Genomic DNA, 26456 nt, shown 5'->3' with positions numbered 1-26456 from the left:
TATGGATACGGCTAGGAGAGAGAGATTTGCTAAATTATTTAAAGGCACAGCAACTAGTGAAAATAAAGTTGAATTAGGAACCCTTTTTTCAAATAAGGAGAAAATACATATTAAAGAACTTAAGTTGTGGTGGGACATAGAATTTTTGGAATGCTATTTGGAGGAGAAAAAAATACCACGAGGTCTAAGAATGAAAAAATTTCCAGCATTTCATAAAGATTTCCCTGAGTTTATGCAAGATTGGAATCAGTCCCTGTCAGATTGTTCACTAATCCTAATGGAGAAACTTGTAAAGTTTAAAAAAGAACAAAGAGAAGCAATATTGACAGAGATTGAAGATTTGGATAAAGATCTAGAGAGTTTTAAAGATGATGAGAGAATGTTGCCCTTTCAGAAACAACTTGATGACACACTGGAGAAACTGAGTACTGAATTATCTGACAGTAAATTTAAGAAATATGAGAGAGACACAAAAGACTATGAACTTGGGATAGTTTATAGCTGGAGCTCGGATAGGAAACAACAGAGAAATAAACAAAAGCTCAATAATAAGAATAAGAACAAGAATAAAAATCAACGAAAAGTGACTTTCTCCAGCTTTGAGAGTGCAACAGGCTGCAGTGACTCTAGTAATACTTCAACCTCAGTATTAACACCTTCAACCACAACAGAATCACTGCCATCTACTTCAACTCCAGTGAGAACAACAGCGATCAATGAAAAGATCCTGGGAGCAAAGCCAAAAAACGGCAAGTTGCAAATGGAACATTCAAAAAAGGAGAAGGTGGTGGTGATACCTGTAGAGGGAGCCGAAGTCATACAGAGCGTACCCAGGTATCCAAGTCGAAGAACACAATGGAAGAAGAACAGCAACAAGAACATCAAGTAATCAATTTATCATCTTAAACTCTGAGTCCATATGAGAAGTCTGTTTTATCTAAGGGACTTGGCTTCTCTCCTGCAAGGGACTTCAGCTTATTTGATACTATGCTGGACATTAACAAGTTCATTCGTAAAATAACTTTAAAGAAGCACTTTTCCAATAGTGTTGAAACTCAGGATTTTACTGATGAAGATATGAGAGACACGATTACCATTAGTGACAATTGTAATTTCAAGGAATTGTGTGATGTTGCAACACTGTGTGAGTTACAAAGTGTTGATTCTTGTTCAGGAGTTGTTTTCAAACAACAACCAATGTTGAAATCTAAGTCAAGTACTTTTTATCCTGTACAGGCTCGTAATGATGTGATTGAATTGTTTCATTCAATTCTTGAACAAGATTTAGTGGAATTATCTTTGAAACTAAGTAATGACACAACCAAAAATACCTCCAAGTACAGTAATCTGAATAAAAAGGAGATCTTTGCATTGAACCAATTGAGTTCTAATTCGAATCTGATGATAGTCAACTCAGATAAGGGGGGCTCTGTAGTTGTGTTAGATAAGGTAGACTACAATAATGAAGTATATCGCCAGTTAAGTGATGTTGAAACATATAAAAAACTCACTTTTAATCCTACCATTAAATTTCAAAGAGAGCTAGAACATCTATTGGATTTAGGAATAGATAATGCAGTATTCACAGGTAAGATAGCTGACTCAATTTTTGTTGAACATCCGAGAGTACCAGTGTTTAAATACTTACCTAAAACACATAAGTCTCTAGTCAATCCCCCAGGGAGACCAATAATTTCAGCGATTGGCTCCCTGGGGGAGAGATTGGGCCAATGGGTAGACGCACAGCTACAGCCAATAGTTCAATCATTACCTGGGTTTTTGAGAGACACTAAACATTTACTTAGATCCATACAACAGTTTGAATGGAAGGAGGATTATGTTTTTTCCACAATAGATGCAGTTTCTTTATATTCATGCATACCGCATGAGCAAGGTTTAAAAGCTGTACAGAGAATGCTTGTCAGATATTCTGGGTATGATGACAGATTAATTGATTTTATATTGGAAGCTATCTCATTTTTACTACACCATAACTACTTTATGTATAATGGTGAGTTCTATCTGCAACTTAGAGGGACAGCGATGGGGGCAAAATTTGCCCCCTCGTATGCCAATTTATATCTAGCTGATTTTGAAACCAGAAAGATTTTTGGAAATGAGAATTCTTATAAAGATAATATTAAGTTATATACCAGATATATCGATGATATTTTGATAATTTGGGGAGGTGAAGAAAGTAATTTGAAGTACTTTGTTGATGATCTTAACTCAAATGACAACAACTTAAGTTTCACTTATAATACATCTAGAGATAATATACCATATCTAGATGTACTGATAGGACACAAAGATGAATCAATTATCACTGAAGTTTATAGGAAAGAAATATCCGGGAATACTATTCTCAGAGCAGATTCATCACATCCCAGACATCTGAAAAAGGGGATCCCTAAAGGACAGTACATCAGGTTAATGCGTAATTGTAGCTCTTTGGATATGTATTGGAAACATGCTGGAGATTTGACTTCACGTCTGGTAGAAAGAGGTTATAATGTAAGAGAGTTAGATGATATTGCTACATTGGTGTCTGGCTTTGACAGAAGTAAATTACTCAAGGATAAACAAAAAACTAGATACAATGCCAGAAATCAGAGTAGCAATGTTGTTAACTTTATAACCAAATACAGCAATCAATATCATGCAATATGCAATATTATCAAGAGAAGGTTACCCCTTTTAGATATGGATGATGATTTGAGATATCTGTCGAAAAATTGTAATTTTATCTCCTATAGGTCAGATACCATAGGTGATAGAATAAACAAAAACTCAGGTTCACACTCCAATACTAAAGCAACTATACAGACGGGTAAAACCAACAATTGGCTTTCCAAAAAATGTGGCTTTTACAAGTGTGGTGTGAGGCCTTGTAAAAGTTGTGATTTTGCTATGGTAGGAGACACTTTTCAGTCCACGAACACTAGTAAAATATACAATATTCAGGGACGTATTAATTGCAGTTCAAACTTTGTTGTCTACCTTATCACCTGTTTACACTGTAATTTTCAATATGTAGGTCTTACCTCTAGGGGCTTGAAGGACAGGATTCGGGAACATCTTTTGTCCCTAGAGGCGGAGGTACCCAAAACTCCAGTGGCCAAGCATTTTTTTGAACATATTGATAAATTCAGGTATTTTCGGTTTCAAGGTATTGAACAGGTTAAAACTAACATCAGAGGAGGTGATAGATATAAGATCTTGAGCAAAAGAGAAATTTATTGGATCTACACCCTCAAAACGGGTTCCCCACTAGGAATAAATAAAATTAGTGACATCAAATTATTTATAGATGCTTAGTTTTATGAATATGTCCATTTAATATAGTAACTACTATACAAAGATTGATCTTTTATTATTAAGATTAGTTCAATGTGTTTTCTCTCCTTATTTTTGCTAAGTTGTGACATTATGACATGTATCCACATTTGCCGTAATATAATTAAGTTTGCATTTAACTTTTATATCTTTTTGGCTACTTTAATGTGTAACATGTGATTTAAATGTAACAAGTTTCGCTTAACATTTTGTTTTCAGGGTTCCGATATTCTTTACTTTGATTTAACTCATTTTAATAGAGGTGTTCTATTTAGTCTTAACTTGTAATGCTATTATGTGATGTTTATAATGATATTGTAACATTTCTTATGTTGCTGCAAGAAAGTTAATGCTTAGAAGTATATGGAGTGTAAAAGGTTAGGTCAGAGGTGAGACTTCTGTCTGCTAATTGGCTATTCAGATTTGTTACCTGAGATTTAACAGCTGCCTATGACACTTCTTTCCCAGCTCTGATGAACCGCTTGTGAAGCGGGAAACGCGTCAGCGGGGTTTGTTTGCTGTGCCTGAAATTTTGTATGTACGCTCTGTAACATGTATTAAATTACGTTTTTACCTGCACATCTCTCTTCCATATTATTACTACACTGTTGCGATACCTGTTTCTAAAAAAAAACAAACCTACCCATTGCCCCGAAAAGAGCATTTGTATGGGCATTGCCCTTAAAAGGACATTCAGCTCTTTTTCAGCCCATTAAAAATAAAAAATAAACCTAATCTAAAAAAAAACCAAACCCCAAAACCCCCCAAAAACTAACACTAACCCCAAAATCGGTACTCACCATTGCTCACCATCGGTAATCACCATGGATGAAGATGGAGCTGCCTGGATGAAGATGTTTCGCCGCTGGTGTGAAAATCTTTCCCCGGACTTCAGCAATGGTGAGTACGGATTTTGGGGTCAGTGTTAGTTTTTTTGGGGGGGAGGTGTTTTTTTTTTTTTTAGATTAGGGCTTTTTTATTTTTAATGGGCTGAAAAAGAGCTCAATGTCCTTTTAAGGGCAATGCCCATACAAATGCCCTTTTTGGGGCAATGGGTAGATTGTTTTTTTTTGTTGTTAGTTTTTTTATTTTGGGGGGTTGTAATGTTAGGGGGTATTTGGTTTAATTTATTTGCAAAAGAGCTGTTAACTTTAGGGCAATGCCCTACAAAAGGCCCTTTTAAGGGCTATTGGTAGTTTATTTAGCGATAATTTTTTTAATTGATTTTTTTTTTAAACGGGGGTATTCGAATAGGAATCATTTTTATTATTTTAGATAGTTTAGTTTGTTATGTTTTGTATTGGTAGTTTTTTTTATTATTATTATTTTTTTTTTTTTTAAACAAGTAATGTTAGTTTTTTTTGTTTAAGCTTAGGTTTTATTTTTATGTCTCAGGTAAGTTTGTATTTATTTTAACTAGGTAGTTTAATTTAGGTGTATTTTAATTATGTTAAAGTTAGGGGGTGTTAGGTTTAGGGGTTAATAGTTTAATTTAGGTAGTATAGTGTTTATTTTTTGTAATGAAGTATTTTTTGTTGTTGTAATTTTAGACTTAATTTTTTGTAGTAGTGTTAGTTTTTTTTAATGTTTAATTTAGTTTATTTAATTGGTAGTTATTTTAATTTTAGTATAATAGCTTAATTTATAGTTTAAACAGGTTTTTTAATTTCACAGGTAAGTTTTTATTTATTTTAAGATAGGGATATTATAATTTTAATTTAAAGTTAGATGGTTGTTAGGTTTAGGGGTTAATAGTTTTATTTAGTTTTTTGCGATGTTGGGGCTGGCGGTTTAGGGGTTAATAGGTTTATTTAGTGGTGGTGATGTGGGAGGCCAGAGGTTTAGGGGTTAATAACTTTATTTAGTGGCGGCTATGTCAGGAGCGGCGGAATAGGGGTTAATAGCATTATTATAGTGTCGGTGATGTTGGGGTGCGGGAGAATAGGGGTTAATAACTTTATTATAGTGGCAGCGATGTAGGGGAGTGGCAGAATAGGGGTTAATAACTTTTATTACTGGCGGTGATGTTGGGAGCGGCATATTAGGGGTGGCGGAATAGGGGTTAATAGTAGTTTATGGGTGTTAGTGTACTTTGTAACATTTTAGTTATGAGTTTAGTGAAACATTTTTTGTTGCGCAAAACTCATAACTACTGCTCTCAGATGGCAGAACAGATCGTGTCTGTATAGGCTGGAATGCAAGCATTTTAGCCTCACCGCACAACCTGTAATTAGGGATGGGCGAATGTTTCTAAAAATTTGAAATTTAAAATGAATTTTGATACATTCATTCGTTCAAATCGAATTTCAAATGTTTATATAACATTCTAACATTCTATTTTCGAATTTTCGTTTTCGAATTTTTCAATAAAATTCGTAGAATGTTTAGCTATGTATTCATTCAATTTTGAAATGTAATATTCGAATTAGAATGTGACATTCAAATTTGAAATAGTATTTCTAGTCTACAACTGTGTTTAATAAATGTAATATTCGAATTCGAATGCTACATTCGAATTCGAATGTCACATTTGAATTTGAAATAGTATTTCTAGTCTAATACTTTGTTTTAAATGTGATATTCGATTCGAATGTGACATTCAAATTCGAAATAGTATTTCTAGTCTAATACTGTGTTTTATAAATGTAATATTCGAATTTGAATGTGACATTCAATTCGAATGTGATATTCAATTTGAATGTAACATTCAAAATAGCGTTTCTAGTCTACAATTGTGTTTTATAAATGTAATATTCGAATTTGAATGTGATATTCGAATGTAACATTCGAATTCGAATGTGACATTCGAAAACTGTAAAAAACGTTCTTATCAACATTCTATTATGTAAATCGAATTTCTACAATAACATTCGTTCTAACATTTGAATTCGGATATAAATACATTCGCCCATCCCTACCTGTAATACCGGTGCTATGGAAATCCCGCGCAAAAACTAAAAACTAACATTACTAAAAATAATAAAACCGAACATTACAAAAAAAATAAAACTACAATTACAAAACATAATAAACACTAAAACTACAAAAAAGAAAAAAACTACTATTACAAAAAATAACAAACGAAATTATCCAAAATAATAAAAATTATTCATATTCTAATACCCCCGTTAAAAAAAACAACCCCAAAATAAAAAAAACCCTAATCTATAATAAACTACCAATAGCCCTTAAAAGGCCAATAAATTAAACCAAATACCCCCTAACATTACAACCGCCCACCCCCAAAATAAAAAAACCTAAATAAAAAAAACTAACCTACCCATTGCCCCGAAAAGAGCATTTGTATGGGCATTGCCCTTAAAAGGACATACAGCTCTTTTTCAGCCCATTAAAAATAAAAAATAAACCTAATCTAAAAAAAAAAAACCCCAAAACTAACACTAACCCCAAAATCGGTACTCACCTTTGCTCACCATCGGTACTCACCATGGATGAAGATGGAGCTGCCTGGATGAAGATGGAGCTGCCTGGATGAAGATGTTTCGCCTCTGGGGTGAAAATCTTTCCCCGGACTTCAGCAATGGTGAGTACCGATTTTGGGGTTAGTGTTAGTTTTTTTGGGGAGGTGTTTTTTTTTAGATTAGGGCTTTTTTATTTTTAATGGGCTAAAAAAGAGCTCAATGCCCATACAAATGCCCTTTTCCTTTTTGGGGCAATGGGTAGATTGTTTTTTTTTTGTTAGTTTTTTTTATTTTGGGGGGTTGTAATGTTAGGAAGTATTTGGTTTAATTTATTTGGAAAAGAGCTGTTAACTTTAGGGCAATGCCCTACAAAAGGCCCTTTTAAGGGCTATTGGTAGTTTATTTATAGATTTTTTTAAATTTATTTATTTTTTTTAAACTGGGGTATTCGAATAGGAATCATTTTTATTATTTTAGATAGTTTCGTTTGTTGTTTTTTGTATTGGTAGTTTTTTTTTATTATTATTATTATTTTTTTAAACAAGTAATGTTAGTTATTTTTTTTGTTTAAGCTTAGGTTTTATTTTTATTTCACAGGTAAGTTTGTATTTATTTTAACTAGGTAGTTTAATTTAGGTGTATTTTAATTATGTTAAACCCCTAATTATGTTAAAATGTTTAACTCCTATCCCGCCGCTCCCAGACCCCGCCGCAACCTAAATAAAGTTATTAACCCCTATTCCGCCACTCCCGGACCCCACCGCAACCTAAATAAACGTATTAACCCCTATTCTGCCGCTCCCGGACCCCGCCGCCACTAAATAAACATATTAACCCCTAAACCTCTGGCCTCCCACATCACTACCATTAACTAAACCTATTAACCCCTAAACCGCAGGCCCCCCACATTGCCATAAACTAAATTAAGCAATTAACCCCTAAACCTAATAACCCGCTAACTTTACATTAAAATTACAACATCCCTATCTTACCTGTAGAATTAAAAGAAACTATTCTAAACTATTAATTAACCTACCCTAACTATTATAATACAATTAAATTAAACTAGTAATTAAATTAAATATATTACATTAAAAAACCCTAACCCTACTCAAATTATTTAAATCTACTATTAAAAATTACTAAATTACAAAAAAAAACACAGTATCAAAAATAAAAAAGAATTACACCTAATCTAATAGCTCTATCAAAATAAAAAAGCACCCCCAAAATAAAAAAAACCCTAGCCTACAATAAACTACCAATGGCCCTTAAAAGGGTCTTTTGCAGGGCATTGCCCCAAAGAAATCAGCTCTTTTACCTGTAAAATAAAAAAATACAAACCGCCCCCAATAGTAAAACCCACCACCCAACCAACCAACCCCCCAAATAAAAAGCCTATCTCAAAAAACCTAAGCTCCTCATTGCCCTGAAAAGGGCATTTGTATGGGTATTACCCTTAAAAGGGCATTTCGCTCTTTTACCTACCCAGACCCTACTCTAAAAATAAAACCCACCCAAAAAACACTTAAGTTCCGCTTGAAGGATCCATCCAGTCGGCAAGAAGTCTTCATCGGGGCGGCAAGAAGTCTTCATCCAGGCGGCCTCTTCCATCTTCATCCATCCGGCGAATTCTTCATCCATGCGGCCTCTTCTATCTTCATCCATCCGGCGCGGAGCGGGTCCATCCTGAAGACATCCGGCATGGAGCTCCTCTTTAATACAGTCGCCGCCGTAAACTGTAACTTGAATGTGCAAGTGACGGCACCCAAGATGGCGTCCCTTGCATTCCTATTGGCTGAAAGGTTCCAATCAGCCAATAGGATTAGAGCTGCTAACATCCTATTGGCTGTTCCAATAGTTTAATTGAATTGTAGAATAATAGTTAGGGTAGGTCAATTAATAGTTAAGAATAGTTTATTTTAATTCTACAGGTAAGTTTTAATTTATTATAAGATAGGGATTTTGTAATTTTAATGAAAAGTTAGCGGGTTGTTAGGTTTAGGGGTTAATAGCTTAATTTAGTTTATGGCGATGTGGGGGGCTGTCAATTTAGGGGTTAATAGGTTTAGTTAATGGTAGTGATGTGGGAAGTCAGAGGTTGAGGGGTTAATACGTTTATTTAGTGGCGGCGGGGTCCGGGAGCGGCGGGATAGGGGTTAATACATTTATTTAGTGGTGGCGGGGTCTGGGAGCGGCTGGATAGGGGTTAATAACTTTATTTAGTGGCGGCGGTGTCAGAGAGCGGCAGAATAGGGGTTAACAACATTATGTAGGTGGCGGCGATGTCGGGGCGGCAGATTAGGGGTGTTTAGACTCGGGGCTTATGTTAGGGTGTTAGGTGTAAATGTAACTGGTTTTCTACCATATAAATCTATGGGATATCTGGCAGCATCGAACATAAGCTTTCGCTACTTTCAGACTCCCATTGATTCCTAAGGCATCCGCGGCCTCCAGGGTGGCGGATTGAAAACCAGGTACACTGGTCCGGAATAGCCGCAAGCGTACCTGTTAACTATTTGATAACTTGAAAAAGTGTCAGATAGTGCCAAATGTGTATTTGGAACATCTGTAATGACGTAAGCATCGATCTGTGTCAGATTGAGACCGGCGGATCGTATGTTACGTCACAGATTTCAACTTTTGCCGGTCTGTAGGCTTTGATAACTAGGTCGAATCAAGCTCGCCACAATTACGCTGCGGAATTCCAGGGTATTTGCGGTTGACGGCTTGATAAATATCACCCTCTATCTGAATCATGAAAGAAAACTTTTGGATATCATGTCCCTTTACCTTAACATAACTAATATGCTGAAACAAAATTATTTATTTAACTAATGAAAATTAAACAATTTTTTTCGCGCCGCACATGACTAATTTTTTTCACTTTCTTTCTGCCCTATCAAAAGCTCAGTCATCTGGCCCATTAAACAATATGTATTTCATTACAAGTATGCATAGTAGCCACAGTCTGTCAGTGCTTGTCATCACAAATTGCGTGCTTGTTACTTTTGTGCACGAGTGGCACAAGAAAGGTGATTCCTTATTTGCCTAAAGTAAGCATTGAATCACAGCTATGGATTGATGCTTATCTCTCTTTTTTGTTGTTGTTGTTGCAAAGGCTTTATTTATTTTTTCCATGAGCAAAGCATAATTAATTTTTTTAAAAATTTTACTTCACAATAAATGTTCTTTTCGTCCACCTATATTATCACTGATCAGTCTAGTAACGTTTACAGCAGTCCCGCCTGCTGTACACGTCACAATATGTAGGGCGTTCACAGCTACTGAACGCTTGTCACTATGCTATCGTGTGCACTCTTTTTTCTTTACAATTGCGCATAAGTAGGCCAATCAGCTTTACTCTAAACTGACTGGAGCTTTTCTGACTAGCTAAACACCTGTTACTACAAGGGAGTGATCAAGCTCACCTAGTAAAAGGTGTTCACAAGTGCCTTATATTCTACCCGTTCTGCAAAGTAAACAGATAATCTTCTAATCCTCTGTTTACTTTGCAGAACGGGTAGAATATAAGGGGCTTGTGTTTAGTCAGTCAGAAATGTTTCAGTCAGTTTAGAGTAGAGCTAATTGGACTATGTATGCGCAATTGTAAGAAAAAAGCAAGAAAGAAAAAAAAAAAAGAGCACATGCTAGCATAGTGACAAGTGTTCAGTAGCCGTGAACGCTCTACCCATAGTGACGTGTACAGCGGGTGGGACAGCTGTTCACGTCACTGCACTTCTGAAGGAGTACGTTTGGAGGGGCAGAGCAAATAATTTCCCATCAACTAAATGCTTTCTAATACACTTAACTACACTGTGTATTAGCGCACACGCTAATATATTGAAAAGGGTACAGTTGATGGAAACCTATAAATTGATTGAAAAGCCTAGAAGAAAAGAATTAAAGTTGATGATATGATGGACAGCACAGATACAAGTGCATTTCAATCTCCCTAAATTAACTGCAAACATGCTACACTTTCTTATATCTGCATTAACCTTTTCCTCCCTTCTCCTTAAAGTCACAGCTCTTCCTTTCACAAACAGCACTCAGACAATTCATATTTCTCCTTCTCTTCTATCTTCCCCACTCTACAACACACATGAACTATATTCCTATCTTACATCCCTCAGCCAGCCATGCTTCACTGATTCTGAACTTAAACACTTGCATAAGACAAATTCTCATCTCCTTTCGCTCACCATATTTCTTCTTCTTGCAGCTGGGGATGTCTCACCAAACACAGGTCCACCCTCTGGTTCCCTCAATTCACTACCCCAAATGACACCTCATACACCTTGCCCACGTAACCCTCTAAACCTCATTAACTGCACCTCTGTTAGTACACCCCAATTATCTTGTGTGCCCTTTGGAATGCACCCTCTGTATGCAATAAGCTTACATCTATTCACAACCTATTTATTTCACGTTCACTTAACCTGTTAGCCCTCACTGAAACTTGGCTTTCCTCCTCTAACACAACTGCTGTAGCCTCTTTGTCCTATAGCGGCCTGCACTTCAGTCACACTCCCAGACCAGGAGACAAACAAGGAGGGGGAGTAGGAATTCTCCTGTCTCCACATAGTACCTTTCACTGGATTCCTTCAACCCTCCTCTTTCCTTCTCATCTTTTAAAGTTCATGCTATCCGCCTCTTCTCCCCAGTAGCTCTTCGTGTTACAGTTATCTATCGGCTTCCACATTTTCTCTCTTGTAATGTTCTTATCTCATCTTAGGGGACTTCAACATACCCATTGATAATCCTAACATGCCTGCTGCCTCTAAACTTCTATCCCTTACCACCTCTTTTGGTGTGTCCCAGTGGACAACATCTCCAACCCACTGTGAAACAACTCCAAAGACCTAGTCTTCACTAATCTCTGTGCCGTTTTCAACTTCCTTAACTTCCCCTTTTCTCTCTCTGTCCACCATCTACTAACTTTCTCTCTTACTCTAGCTACTACATCTTTGCAAGCCCCCAAAAAACTGCTACCTTGCAGGAATTTAAATAACTTGGATCTCACAGACTTTTCCACTCAACTGAATCCTCTGCTCTCCAACATTTCATCCCTCTCTTGCCCAAACCTTGTGGCTTTACAGTATAATTCGGCACTAAAATCAACACTTGACAAAGCTGCACCCTCCACTCTTTGACGTACATCAATAACTGGATGGCAACTGTCGCACACCAAACAGACCAGATATCTTAACCGATGTTCACGGGCTGCTGAATGGCAGTGGAGGAAATCATGCACCTGTGCTGATTTCCGGCATTATAAATTCATCCTTAAGTACTACAACTCTGCGCTCAGCCTAGCCAAACAAGTTAATTTCTCCTCCCTTGTATCATATCACGCATCCAACCCCAGAAAGCTGTTCTCAACCTTTAACTCCCTTCTACGTCTGCTTTGCACCCCCGCACACTACCAACCTCACTGCTCAGATTATTGCTGATCACTTCAAACATAAAATTGACACCATTAGAAAAGATATCTGCACCTCACACCCCTCAAACCCAGCAATCTTACCTGTAGCGGTACTCCACTAGGGGTCTCCCTTCCCCTGTCCAAACCCAGGGATGGCAACCGGATAGTGGGACCAGAGCTACAGTTGCTGAGACCGGGGTCAAGCCAGCAGCATCTCCCCCAGCTGGGCTGGTCTCAGTGGGATCCTGTGGTGACATAGCTTACTGACCTAGCTGTTATTAAAATCCCTTCCCCCAGATACACCTTTCTCTCTGAACTAAAGACACTCCCAATAGCCTTTGATTGGCATTTGATAAACCACTCCCTATTGAATTGGTGTATAAAAAACTGGAACACTATCTTTCTCTCTTCTTATCTTGTGCATGCTGAAAAGATGGCTGATGGTGGACACACTGGAGAATGTGGCTAAGTATATTACTATGATTATTTTAGCAGTGTTGGACAAACTGGGGTTATTGTAGTAAAGTTGCCCTGTATTAAATATTTGGAATGTTTTTGCTGTAAAATAGATGTGTATATATACCTGTAAATATTTCTCTTATTATTAACATATATTGATTCCAAATAAACTGTTTGGAAACAATGGAGACCCTCTCATAGAGTTTGTGTCACAACTTACTTGTATTGGTTTAGTGGTTTTACCATAGAGATTTAGTACTAAATTAGAATTATATTTAGTATAAAGTAAAAATATTTTAAATTAATAATAACCACATTTTGGCGGCCACGAAGTTGTAGAAAAATCCATATGCCAATTGATTTCGCAGGAATTAAAAAATATGTTGATTTAATTTTAGAATATTGCATATATAACATTTTTTATATATTTATTATTACAGAATAAATGCTGGGAGAGGATTGCTGGGACCTTCCTGATTAAACAGGACAGGGAACTTTTCACAGCAAAAGTAATTATTTAAAGATCTAGACGGTAATTAGCCATTTCAAGATCAGGTGCAGACCCCCAAAAACTATTATAACTTCAAAGCTTGTTAGAAAAGATAATGTGCCACAGTAGAGCTATATGAGTTACTGTGTAAAGATGGGGGATTTCAGCACTCTATAGAACTTAATTTTACCCAGTTAGGAGCTTGGCTGGAAGCTATTAAGAGACACATACACGGATGCACATAGGTTCAGATATCACGACAGGTTTATTTACAAAAGTAGCAAACATACTGAAAAGACATTTGCATCTTGTCTAGGTACTACAAAAATATATCCTAGCACAGAAATGGCATATCCTAACCCTTGACGAAAAAATAGCAGATAAGGTAGGACAATACCCACTGATGACAGCTAAGAAATCACCAAATCTTAAAGACAAATTAGTCAAAAGTAGATTCGTTAGATCACAGGTAGAGACCAACTGGCTAAATAAACGTCAACAGATTAAAGGTACCTATCCCTGTGGACATTGTGTCTATTGCCCATATATCTTAAAAAGTAAAACCTTCTGCACTCATACAGGCAAGAGTTTTGATATAAGATGCTTTGCAAATTGTAACACAGTAGGGGTTGTCTATCTCTTACAATGCTCCTGCCCTCTGTTCTATGTTGGAAAAACAAAAAGAATGTTCAAGGACAGAGTGCAGGAGCATAGGGACGACATTCTCTATGAAAGGGATACAAGTCTAGCTCGACACTTTAAGGAGGTACATAAAAGTAGCACTGTATCCTTAAAATTCATAGCAATTGATATAGGGATAACAAATGGAAGAGGTGGAGATGAAGATAAATGCCTACTTAGAAAAGAAGCCAGGTGGACATATACATTAAAAACAATGGCTCCTAATGGCCTAAATGAAAGAATATAATATGCCTCTTTCTTGGGCTAAGTGCGATATCTAAGGATAAATAAACTGATAAATTAAAAAAGGAGAGAAAGTAAAAAATGTTTACTCGTTTTGGAAAATCTTTTGAATCAATAAATACTCTATATCAGATAACAATTATTACTTTCCATTACAAATGATTGCTCTATCTATGCTTTTATTTCTCAGCTTAACCTAGTGTTATAAAAGATGGCGATATCCATATGGCGGAGCACGTGAGTTTGTGTATATTTGCGGCAGGCTTGGATACAATTGTATCAGATTTCATTCTCCTAACAATTGGTTAGTCTTTCTAGAGGTATGTTTGTTTAAAACCAATCTGGAATGTTTATTCACTGAGTTTGAACACACCCCCTTGAAAAGAATCCAATAATAGCAAGGAGATACAGGTGTCAGGTAGTCCTGATGAGGCCCTAGCTTTCGCTCAGCATTGTGGGGCGAAATGCGCGTCGACAGACATCTACTTACAGTCTACTCAAGTTCGGAAGACTTTCATGAAGGCGAACATCTGCTATCCGATGTAGTCAAGATCCCTATGAGCAAAGGTGACACGACTTTGAAAAGTGGAAGCAGTAAGCAGTTTCACGTCGGAAGTACCTGTCCCGACTCTGCATGTAACCTCATTATCCATACCCGAACCAGAGACTGAAGTTTTAAATTCCGGAGGAGAGCATTGGTGCAAATACCCAGACCGCTACTTACTGCAGTTTCCTGGAAAGCTGCATTTGTCGTTGGCTATATGCAACAACAGTCTGCAACAAAGTATCGTAACCCATGCTAGCTAGAGAGGACGTTCTTACCTCGGAGCCCTAGCACACAAGTCCTATTACAAAGGTCTGGATTACAAGCAAGGAAAAAGTTTTGAAAAATTTCCCTTTAAACACTCTTTTCTTTATTTGGAGCCTGGGCCCAGGCAGAAACGGACTCCTTATGAACCTGTGGGTTTTTTCATTTCTCTGAACCATAAGGAGGACTTTTAATCAGGTTGTATATATGATTATAGTCAATCTGTTTGGTTAATAGCTATTTCTCCCTGCTTTGCATGTATCGATTAAATGTTGCTACACTTGTTGCTGCTCCAGCAATATATTACGATAGATATTTTGTAACATTATCCCACTGCAGTGGTAGTAATATATATTTTTTTAGTACCTAGACAAGATGCAAATGTCTTTTCAGTATGTTTGCTACTTTATATATATATATATATATATATATATATATATATTTTTTTTTAAACGTTTTCTGAAGAAAATGCATGGTTTGGAAAACCTGTATTTCAGGTGGAATTGTCTGTATACATTTGCATTTGCATAGAGTTACATGGGGGGAGGGCTTCAGTTAAAGGAAATTTCTCATTTTAGAGCAAATAATACAATTGTGTGTTACTGCAAAATGTTTAAATTTAACTGCAGTAAAAGGTGGATTTAGTGTTTTATAGAGAAGTTTTTGTATTTAGTGCTGTATTTAGAGACATGATATTTACTTGTTGTCTTGGTCAAATCTAAATGTTTTTTTTTTTGTTTGTTTTTACAAACAAAAGCTTTACAGTACTTTGATCATAGCTGACATAGTAAGGTTAAAGTGATTGACTTCTGCCCCTTTATAAATGGAATATAATGTCCATTTTATAAAGATTGTAATTTTCTTGCACTATTTATTTATTTTTATTTTTTTATTTTTTTTCAAAGGATTAATTTCTGTGAATGTGTTACACCTAGAACTGTAGTTTTCCCTATACATATGTTAATGTAAATTCCTTCCTGTTAGGGGAAGGTGCAGGAGGTAGATGGCAAGGTATATTGTGAGAGTGTGACACACTACTTGGATTTAAAAGCACAAACATTTTTCAATTTGGTCTATATTTTAGGACTACAAATGTTTTTTTTTGTTTGTTTGTTTTTAAATTCTTGATTTCTGCTCCTTATATACAAAGTTATCTCCTTTACAGAAAGTCTAAGTTGCTTAACTTCCGTTTAGTCTGGTGTTTCATTGCCCTATAGATATGATAATTCCTTGCATTTGGGGCAGGTAAAATATTCTGGCAAACTATGCTGTGAGAGACACACTATTCTAAGTCTGTTCCCCAGATTTAAAATAAAGAATATTGAGCAGTGGTTAGGAAAACTAAAATTTAACTATACTACCGCCTCTGCTGGAATGCTGACCTGCTTATAAACAGATCTAATTACTACCTCTTCTAGGTGGCTTAACTGCTATGTTCTTTGTTGTGTAAAATTAGCATCTCAATGGTATCTCAATGGTATCTTGTACATCCTGTGTTAACATTTAAAAAAAAAAAAAACTACTATGCTGTGAGAGACACACTATTCAGAGTCTGTTCTAGTATACTTATATATATATATATATATATATATATATATATATATATATATATAATTTTTTATTTTAGTTCTAACGGCTATCTGTTAAAAATGTCTGGAAAAAAAATATATTTCACAGGAAATCTGTGATTATTTTAACAATTACATTCATAAATACAATGGTCCATTCCTCATCCAAGAAGCTAAGAACCAAAAATGCAAAAGTGTTTTAGAGATTCTAACACAGGTAGTATCTATTAAAAAGATTAATAATAATAAAAGAAAATGTATGATAGCGCAGGCAGTGATTTCAACAATAAGAGGACTAAAAAACATTATTGGAGAACTGACAGAGCAAAATAAAGACCTTAAATTAAAGTTAGATAACACACAGACTGACAGAGATTGTATTAAGCTTTCTGCTTTAACTAACACCATACAGATCAGTAAATTACAACGTCAATTAAAATTAACAGAACACAGCAGAAACGAATACTCAAAATTACTGAGTTACAAATGAAAATAAAACAAGAAGAAAAAATAATTAGTGATATTTCTGGGAACAATGCAGATAGTGATCACTTACTGCCACAAAGGAAAGAGCCAAAACAAGTAATAAAACAAGATAAAATTCAAGTGGGCCCCACTAAAAACTAAAGTCCTGTTCCAATTGCCCCTGTAATAATATCTGAGAATTTTAACACCCTGAAAGTTCCTACAGGTTTTTCAAGTCAGACTAGGCCAATGACTGTAGCAGATAAAGACATTTTTCAGAAATGGTGGGGCACAATCCCCACAAACAGCTTTAATAACTTTTCACTCTGGTTTCACAAGGGGTCTGAAAAAGCCATAAAATTAGGTATGAGCATGCAGGAATGGACAGAATTGCTTCAAGATGCCATGGGCTCCTATGCCAACAGGTTATTAGGATTCACCTCAAGCATATCTGATCAGGCTGGGAGAATAGTTAAAACCTTTTTCAATTTTACTAGTCTAGAAAAAGAGATTAGTGAAATTACCATGAGACCTCTAAATGGGCCATTTGAAGTAGCAAAAATAGTTTTATTCTGGTGTGTGCTGCGTCAGCCACAGACCCAAATGGTGTGGGGGTCACCAGCTCACATACAGAGGGTACTTGAAGTTCTCCCCAGAAAATGTCAGGAGTTTGTAAAGCTGTATGATCCAAACTCCACAAACTTAGATATTGCGCTCACTAGAGCTGAGAAGTGGTGGAATTATCACACATACACCATTAAGGCAATTTCTGCAGTGAAGCAGTCACTGGAGAACAATCTGAATATTCACAGGCAGGAATCAGAGAGGGATAACAGGAGACATGTTTGGGGATATCAGAATAGTAGAGCATCAAATACAGGAAACTGGAGAGACAGGAATTTAAATGGCGACATTAACAGAGGAGAAAACAAGTGTACCAATTGGAGGCTGAGGCCAAATGAGATAAGCAATAAGGCCAACTTAAATTATTGGGAACTCAAACAAAAAAACAGGATAATGAGAGATGAAATTGGGTTTCTAAAGAAACAGCTGACAGAGTTGGAGGGCTCAAATTAAATCATTCATTTTTGTTTATAAGCATATTTGTTTGCAGTACTTTTTTATCGTGTAATGTGTACTTTAGTTTAAAGTTCAATTAATAATTTTAAGTGTTTTTTTCATTAAGTTTAGAATGCATAGTTAATTGATGCATTTTCTTTCTAAAAAAAAAAACCAAAAACAAATAACAGATACCTCCATTGTGATTAGTTTTGGGAGGCCACATGCAATAAAATTTCTATGTAAATTGTCTGAAATCTTATCTTGCAGGATGAAAACCAATGAAGATAGAAGGCTTATCACCTTTCCTTCCAGCTTTTCCCCAATAACACATAAATAACACATATTATAGATTGCTGTTTAACCAAGAATCTATGATGGTGGTGTTGGACAAATTAAATAAGTATAAAATGTATCACAATGGAGATGTAAAATTGGGCATTAGGCCAAAATAATATATATCATAAAGGGGTAAATAATAATATAGGACAAGCAACATAAGTTTAAGTAAGGGGGCGAGTGGGATGATGCGATGATAGAGGCACATCCCAACTTGAAGTTAATAACTGTGAATGTGGTTTCTACTGCAGATGGAGTGTTGTAGTGTGAAGTAAATATATGCCTGGTTTTAATCTCTTTTCATTCATTTGAGGGTCTTGGAAAAAACAACGTGGTTCAAAGAGAAGGACGATTGGTAAAGCAAAAGCAAGGACCAGATGCCAAAAGCAAGGACCAGATGCCAAAAGATGACAACAAAGAACTTCAGTGAACCATTATAACGTTTGTTTTACAGGCACAATTCACACTTTATTAATAAAGATTTTACTACACGCATACCCATCTAGTGTACCCACACTCATGCACTCAAACATGAACTTTTAATTTTCCCCAATTTTAAGACCATTGTATAAACGTCGCTAATGGGGTTTAGCATAGGATTTTGTGTTTCTATGTATAATTTTAAATGCATTTTTTTTTATGAATTAATTAAGAACATTAGACTAGGAATTGACAGTCCTAGGAAAGTACAGAAGAACTCATATCGCTGAGGGAATGATATTCCTAAGGGATGGTGGGAGAATTTTCCCTGTAAGGTTTTCGCTCCCACTGTGTTCTTCTTTACTAGTGGGTATAACTAGAAAACGGGGCAACATAGGAGAAGAAAAAGTGTACACCTTTCTCTCTGAACTAAAGACACTCCCAATAGCCTTTGACTGGCATTTGATAAACCACTCCCTATTGAACTGGTGTATAAAAAACTGGAACACTATCTTTCTCTCTTTTTATCTTGTGCATGCTGAAAAGATGGCTGATGGTAGACACACTGGAAAATGTGGCTAAGTATATTACTATGATTATTTTATCAGTGTTGGACAAACAGAGGTTATTGTAGTAAAGTTGCCCTGTATTAAATATTTGGACTGTTTTGCTGTATATATATACAGGTGGCCCTCGGTTTACGACGGTTCAATTTGCGCCGTTTCAGAATAACGCCCTTTTTTTTGCTATTGAAAAGCATTGACTGCTATTGAAAGCATTAGCACATGCATACATTAAAATAGCCAGTAGGTGGAACTGTCCGCTTGTGTTTCAGCAAACACATGCAAAGAAAAGCAAGCCAGACATTATCAATGGATCAGCTTTCAAAGGAACAAGATCTAGCAGCCACTTCCCTTAGCTGCAGACTCAATGCAGAGAACTGTTTGCAGAAAAAGGCAAGTAAAAAACGTTTTTGTTCATTAAACTTAGTTTGATGATGATACAGTCTGTTGTGTGATTAAACACAGGCAGGCTAATCAGTGTATAACCAGACCTGAGCAATGGAGCCGTTTTTTAAAGGAACAAGATCTAGCAGCCACTTCCCTTAGCTGCAGAAAAATGCAATAGTAAAAAACGTTTTTTTCTACATTAAACTTAGTTTGATAATGATACAGTCTGTTGTGTGATTATTTTGTTTTTGTTCATTAAACTTAGATTGATGATGATACAGTCTGTGTTTGTGTGATAATTTTATTAGGTGTGGTTTAACAAATGTTTTTGTTTATTAAACTTAGTTTGAGGATGCTACAATCTATTTTATTAGGTTTATAATGTTGTTTAGCATTTAAAGTTATTAGGTGTTACTTATGTCAATTTTGAGAGGGGCCTGGAACCTAACTCCCTCACTTCCCATTGACTTACATTATAAACTGGGTTTCAATTTACAACGGTTTCGATTTACAACCATTCCTTCTGGAACCTAACCCCGGCGTAAACTGAGGGCTACCTGTACCTGTAAATATTACTCTTATTATTAACATATATTGATTCCAAATAAACTGTTTGGAAACAATGGAGACCCTCTCATAGAGTTTGTCTCACAACTTACTTGTATTGGTTTAGTGGTTTTACCATAGAGATTTAGTACTAAATTAGAATTATATTTAGTATAAAGTAAAAATATTTTAAATTAATTAAGAACCACAGCTCCCAGTCAGGTAGCGTCTTCTCTGCCCTGCAGCTCTCTCATGACAGGTATCGTCCCCTCTGCCTGTCTACTTTTAGGCAGGAATAAATGCCTCTGCCTGGCTGCTTCTAGGCAGGAATAGATCCCTATGCCTCCAGATAGTGGGACCAGAGCTATCGTTACTGACACCAGGGTCAAGCCAGCGGCTGTATCTCCCCTCTGCCACACTCCTTTCTTAAGGTAGGTATTGATTCCTTTCCCTGCACTGTCTTTAAAAAGACAATTGGGGCTCACAAGGCCAGCTCTTAGCATACAGGCCCACAGACTGTAGCAGGTTTATCTTGCAGGGAAAGGTACAGCCAGAATGCAGGGTCAGAACCTCTGCTACTGGTATTCCTGAAAGAATCAGACAGGACCAACTGTTCCAGAAGGAACTACTCTTAATGCTTTATTTCACCCAGGACTAGCTTCTACAAACACACCAGTAAGCTTATGGTGACACACACTCCATAAAACATAAACATAGGAAAACATAAAGAAAACAATATACTAAGGGAACATAAATTTGCCAACAGGAAGGAGAATTCAGGTAGTTCTAAACAGTAAAAATAACATTTATCTGTTGGTATTTTCGCCTATGCAAATATATGCAAATCAGTCATTCCTTCTTTTGTATCCATGGTGGTGAGCGCTTGCAACCAATATAAAGCACTGTGTCACACATTGTCATGTATGTGACTAGGGAACCATCACAGTGATCCCCCTTTACCAACAGTCTGGCAGACTGGGCTAGATCCTGAACGGATCGACTTCAGGCTGTTCGAGGCAGAACAACCACCAAAGGAGTTACCATAACATGCAACATTATTCAAACAAGCCCTGTAATCCTCATAGTTCCATCTGCCGTGACAATCCATTTGCATTGCCATTTTGTTTCCCAGGTCTGTACTGGATGGAAAAATTGTAAGGCTGGAGGGTTAAGCTCCATCGCAAGAGCCTGGCATTGTCCCCAGCCACTTGATTCAGCCAGACCAGGGGGTTGTGATCTGTGAGCACAGTAAATGCTCGGCCATACAGATAAGGCTGCAGTTTCTTTAGGGTCCAAACTAGTGGCAAATATTCTTTTTCTATGGCCGCATAGCTGACTTCCCGTGGCAGGAGCTTCTGACTGATGTAGGCGACCGGATGTTCCCCACCACCCTCCCCAACCTGGCTCAATACCGCTCCCAGTCCAAACATGGAGGCATCTGTGTGCACACAAGAAATCATTTAGATGGATCAGGGGCAGCCAGGACTAGGGCACATGTCAGAGCTGTCTTTAACTGCTGGAAGGCTGTCTCACACTCAGGGGACCACTGGACCTGCCTGGGAAGGGCTTTCTTAGTCAAGTCCATCAGAGGTTTGGCTAGAGTACTATAGTTGGGGACAAACATTCTGTAATACTGTAATGCTCGTGGGATACTCTATCAGACCGAACTCGGCCAGTAGTCTTGTTATCCCAGCGTCGAGCCGGAATGATAGGGAATATCCCAGAGCAGACAAAGTTAGTAAGATGAGGAGAGCAGCACTCACCACAGGCAGGACAGTCCCCAGCGGAAACAGCAGAGCAGTCCAAGGACACACCACTAGAATGGTCAGACAGGCAGGGTTCGGCAACAGTAAAGCAGTCCAAGAGCACACCACTAGAATGGTCCAGCAGGCAGGGTTCGGCAACAGTAAAGCAGTCCAAGGGCACACCACTAGAATGGTCAGGCCGGCAGGGTTTGGCAACAAAGAGGCAATCCAGAACAACAGGAGTTAATGAGCAGAGAAGTCAGACAGGCAGAGTTCAGCAGCAGTAAATCAATCCAGCAATTCAGGAGTTAAACAGGCAAAGTAGTCAGCAACAGGCAGGTTCTGCAACAAAGATCAGTCCAGCAGTTTAAGGGTTAAGGCAGGTAGAGTAGTCAGTAAACAGGCAGGTTTAGCAACAATGGTATTTAGGTATAGAACGATCTGTCACACCCAGGAGCACACAGAGTAACACCTATACTTGGGCAGTGACAGATCATTAGTGCAGGGTTTAAATAGGCGCAGGACTTGCGCCAGTGAGCTCCCAGTAGCATCAGGAGCGTGTGGCGACGAAGTCAGCACCGCACGCATCCTGAGCCAACACTGTCCCTGGCAACAAGCAGGAAGGAGACACCACGCCCTAGCAATGGCTCAAAGGATGAGCAGCATGGAATTTGGAGACCAGAGATGGAGCATGCACATCACAGGCAGGAACCCAGGAATGATCTGCCAGGGAGTAACCCTTCCAATGTACCAGGTATTGCAATTGTCTGCGCCTGTATCTGGAGTCCAGGATCTTAGCTACCTCATATTGGGGGTCCCCACGAACCAAGAGTGGAGGAGGAGGAGCTCAGAGCCGGGTAAATCTATTCTTGATGTAAGGTTTAAGCAGAGAGATGTGGAAGACTGGATGTATGCATAGAGTTTTTGGCAAGGCCATTTTGTAGTTTGTAGGCAACAGGAGACAGTCTTTTCAGCACCATGTAAGGGACGATAAATCTGGGCCCCAATTTGTGACAGGGTTGACGTAGACGCATGTGTCGAGTAGATATCCAAACACGTTCACCCACTGGAATGGCATGTACACAACTGCTATGACGATCAGCAAACTTCTTATATCTAGAGACAGCTGAACGTAGCTGAGAGCAAAAACGTTGCCAATGAGTGGTGAGTCCAGTGACTTGTCGGTCTGCGACAGGGACCCCAGTGGACTGAATTAAAAGAGGGAACACACGAGGTTGATATCCTACTGCGGCTTGAAATGGAGAACATTTAAGAGAAGAGTGCCAATGAGTGTTTCTTGCCAGCTCAGCTAGGGGTACCAACTCAGACCAGTTGGTATGGCTTGCATTGACAAAGGCTCTAAGGTAGGCTTCAAGATCCTGGTTTGCTCTCTCAGTTAGTCCATTGGTCTGTGGATGGTAGCCAGAAGACAAGGAAACCGTGGTTCCAATTGATTTACAAAAGGCCCTCCAAAAGGCAGAGATAAACTGTGAACCTCTGTCGGAAACAATGTTCACAAGAATGCCATGAAGTTGTACCACATGCAAGAGAAAAAGGGACGATAATTCTTGAGCAGAAGGTAGTTTGGTTAGTGGTACGAAGTGAGCCAGTCTGAAAAAGTGGTCTACCACAACCGAGATAACTGTATGGTGGTCAGAAGAAAGAAGATCCACAATGAAGTCCATTGTTATATGTGTCCATGGTTGTTTGGGAATGGACAATGGTTGGAGCAAGCCAGGAGGCAAAGATTGGGGAGTCTTGTTGGCAGAACAAGTTGTGCAGGCTTTGACATAATCCTGTGCATCAGACTTCATAGTAGGCCACCAAACATGTTGGAAAAGATGCTTGAAAGTCCTAGTCGAACCGGGATGTCCTGAGAGTTTGCTATTATGAGCCCAGGCTAACACAGGGATACGTAGATTCCGGGGTACAAAGAGGATATCCCACATCATAGTGCCTCTCAGCAGGTGTAAAGCGTTTAGAGAAAAAGGCTACAGGGTGTGACTTGGAAGTCAAAGGGTCCCTTTGGGTGAGAACTGCTCCAGCCCCTATCTTGGAGGCATCGACCTCTAAAGTAAACTGTAGGTCAAGATCAGGATGGCGGAGCACAGGAGCTGAACAGAAAGATTTTTTTCAGGCAAGAGAAGGCATTTACGGCCTCAGGAGGCCAATGTTTACAGTCCTTGTTCCATTTTGTCAATTCAGCGAGAGGAGCTACTGTTTGAGAAAAGTTCTTTATAAACTTGCGGTAATAATTGTAGAAACCCAAAAACATCTGCAATTCCTTTAAAGAGGTAGGTTGAGGCAATTCTAGTACCACGGTGAGTTTAGCAGGATCCATGACAAAATGGTCTTTTGAGATGACATAACCAAGGAATTGGATTTGCACTTGATCAAACTCACACTTTTCTAGCTCGGCTACCAAGGAATTATCCCTCAGGTGAAGAAGCACCTGTCTCACGTTCCTATGATGCTCCTCTAAAGTGGGAGAGAAAACAAGGATATCATCCAGATAAACGATGACAGTGCAGTTGAGGAGATCACGGAAGACATCATTGACAAATGCCTGGAAGACTGCAGGGGCGTTACACAGCCCAAAGGGCATTACAAGGTATTCGTAATGCCCAGATCTTGTGTTAAAGGCGTTCTTCCATTCGTGGCCTGGAGAGATGTGAATCAGATTACATGCCCCAGGTCAGTTTCGTGAAAAAGCGAGCATCCTGGAGCGAGTCACACAGTTTGGTGATCAATGGTATGGGATAGTGATTCTTGATGGTTATGTTGTTCAAGGCCCTGTAGTCAATGCAGGGTCTGAGCCTACCATCCTTCTTACTGACAAAAAAGAAGCCGGCCCCAGCAGGAGAGGAGTAAGAATGAATTAAACTTTTATCTAGGCTCCCCTATATGTACTCCTCCATGGATTTGGTTTCAGCCTTGGAGAGTGGATAAGTCCTCCCTTTGGGAAGTGGGGCTCCGGGAAAGAGGTCGATCTTGCAGACGTAAGGACAGTAGGGTGGAAGCACGTTGGCTGCTTTTTTCTCAAACACATCAGTGAAGTCCGCATATACTGAGGGAAGGTTTGGAGGAGTCTGTATAGTTGCTATGGGAATACAGGGCAGAGGAATGACTTTAGTAAGGCAGGAGTGGAAACAGGAGGTGCCCCAGGAGGCCAGTTGTCCCTCAGTCCAGTCGAACTGTGGATTGTGTACCCGAAGCCAAGGAAGACCAAAGATGACAGGCTGTGCTGGGGAATGAATAACCTCAAACTGCAGCTGTTCAGTGTGGAGGACTCCCACAGTCAGGGTCAGTGGTGCTGACTCAAAATGGATCACGCCCGAATCAAGGGGGGTGCCATCCAGGGTAGTTATTTTGAGACAATGTCTTTTCTGTAGAAGAGGCAAACCAGCTTGAATCATGAAACAGTGATCCAGGAAGTTTCCAGCTGCCCCTGAATCAATGAAGGCTTGAGTGTGGACTGTATTCTAAAGGAAGGTAAGGGTAACAGGTACCAGGATCCGAGAAGAGTGAGGGCATTTAATTGAGACCATGCTTAGAGGTTCCCCAGTGTTATCCTCTAAGCATTGGCTTTTCCCGGCCGAATATCACAGTCCTTTAGTTGGTGGGTGCTAGATCCACAATAAAAACATAGTCTCAGTCTCCTTCTTCTCTGCCTTTCAGACTCTGAGGGTTTGAAGGAGGAGAGATCCATGGGTTCCTCTACTGAGGTAACTGGAGCTGCTGAAGGGGTAGCGGATGCTGCCGAACCTGGGCAAATAGGAGGACGGGAGGGAAGGACCCTCCTTGTTCTGTCTCTCTCGGCTTGCCTTTCCTGAACGCGAGGGTTCCTGAACGCGAGAAGTCATCCAAAGAAGAAGGCATATCACGATAAGTGAGTTCATCTTTAATGCATTCATGGAGACCCCTCCTAAATGCTGCCTTGAGAGCACTGCCATCCCAGGTGGTTTCAAGTGCCAAGGTGCGGAACTCGACAGCAAATTGTGCCACAGTTTTATTACCCTGGCGGAGATTCAGAAGAGAATATTCTGCAGCAGAGGTACGGCCAGAAGTCCCAAACACAGAAGACAAAGCAGATATGAACTCATCAGCATCATGCAGGAGTGAAGTGTTCTGTTCCAAAAGAGGAGAGACCCAGGCTAGGGCCTTGTCCTTTAGCAAAGAAATGATAAAGGTCACCCTTGACTGATGAGACTGAAAGGTGTGAGGATCATTGTGGAAGTGAAGCCTGCATTGGTTTAGAAAGCCCCTGCAATCAGTAGTACCTTCATACTTGTCAGGCAAGGGTATCTGGGGTATACTTCCAGAAGCAGAGGAAGAAGTCACAGTACTGGGAGTAGGGGCTGGTGGTGTAGCAACAGGAGTGGCATCCCTCGCTGCAACTAGTAAGGAGAGCTGAGCGGTAACAGCTTCTAGCTTGGAATCCATATTCTGCAACTGTGTAGTATGGGTTCCCAACATCTGTCCCTGAAGAGAAACAGC

This window comes from Bombina bombina, chromosome 1 (genome assembly GCF_027579735.1).
Source record: "Bombina bombina isolate aBomBom1 chromosome 1, aBomBom1.pri, whole genome shotgun sequence".
NCBI lineage: Eukaryota > Metazoa > Chordata > Amphibia > Anura > Bombinatoridae > Bombina > Bombina bombina.
The sequence above is the reverse complement of the archived record's forward strand: the minus strand, read 5'-3'. Positions refer to the sequence as shown.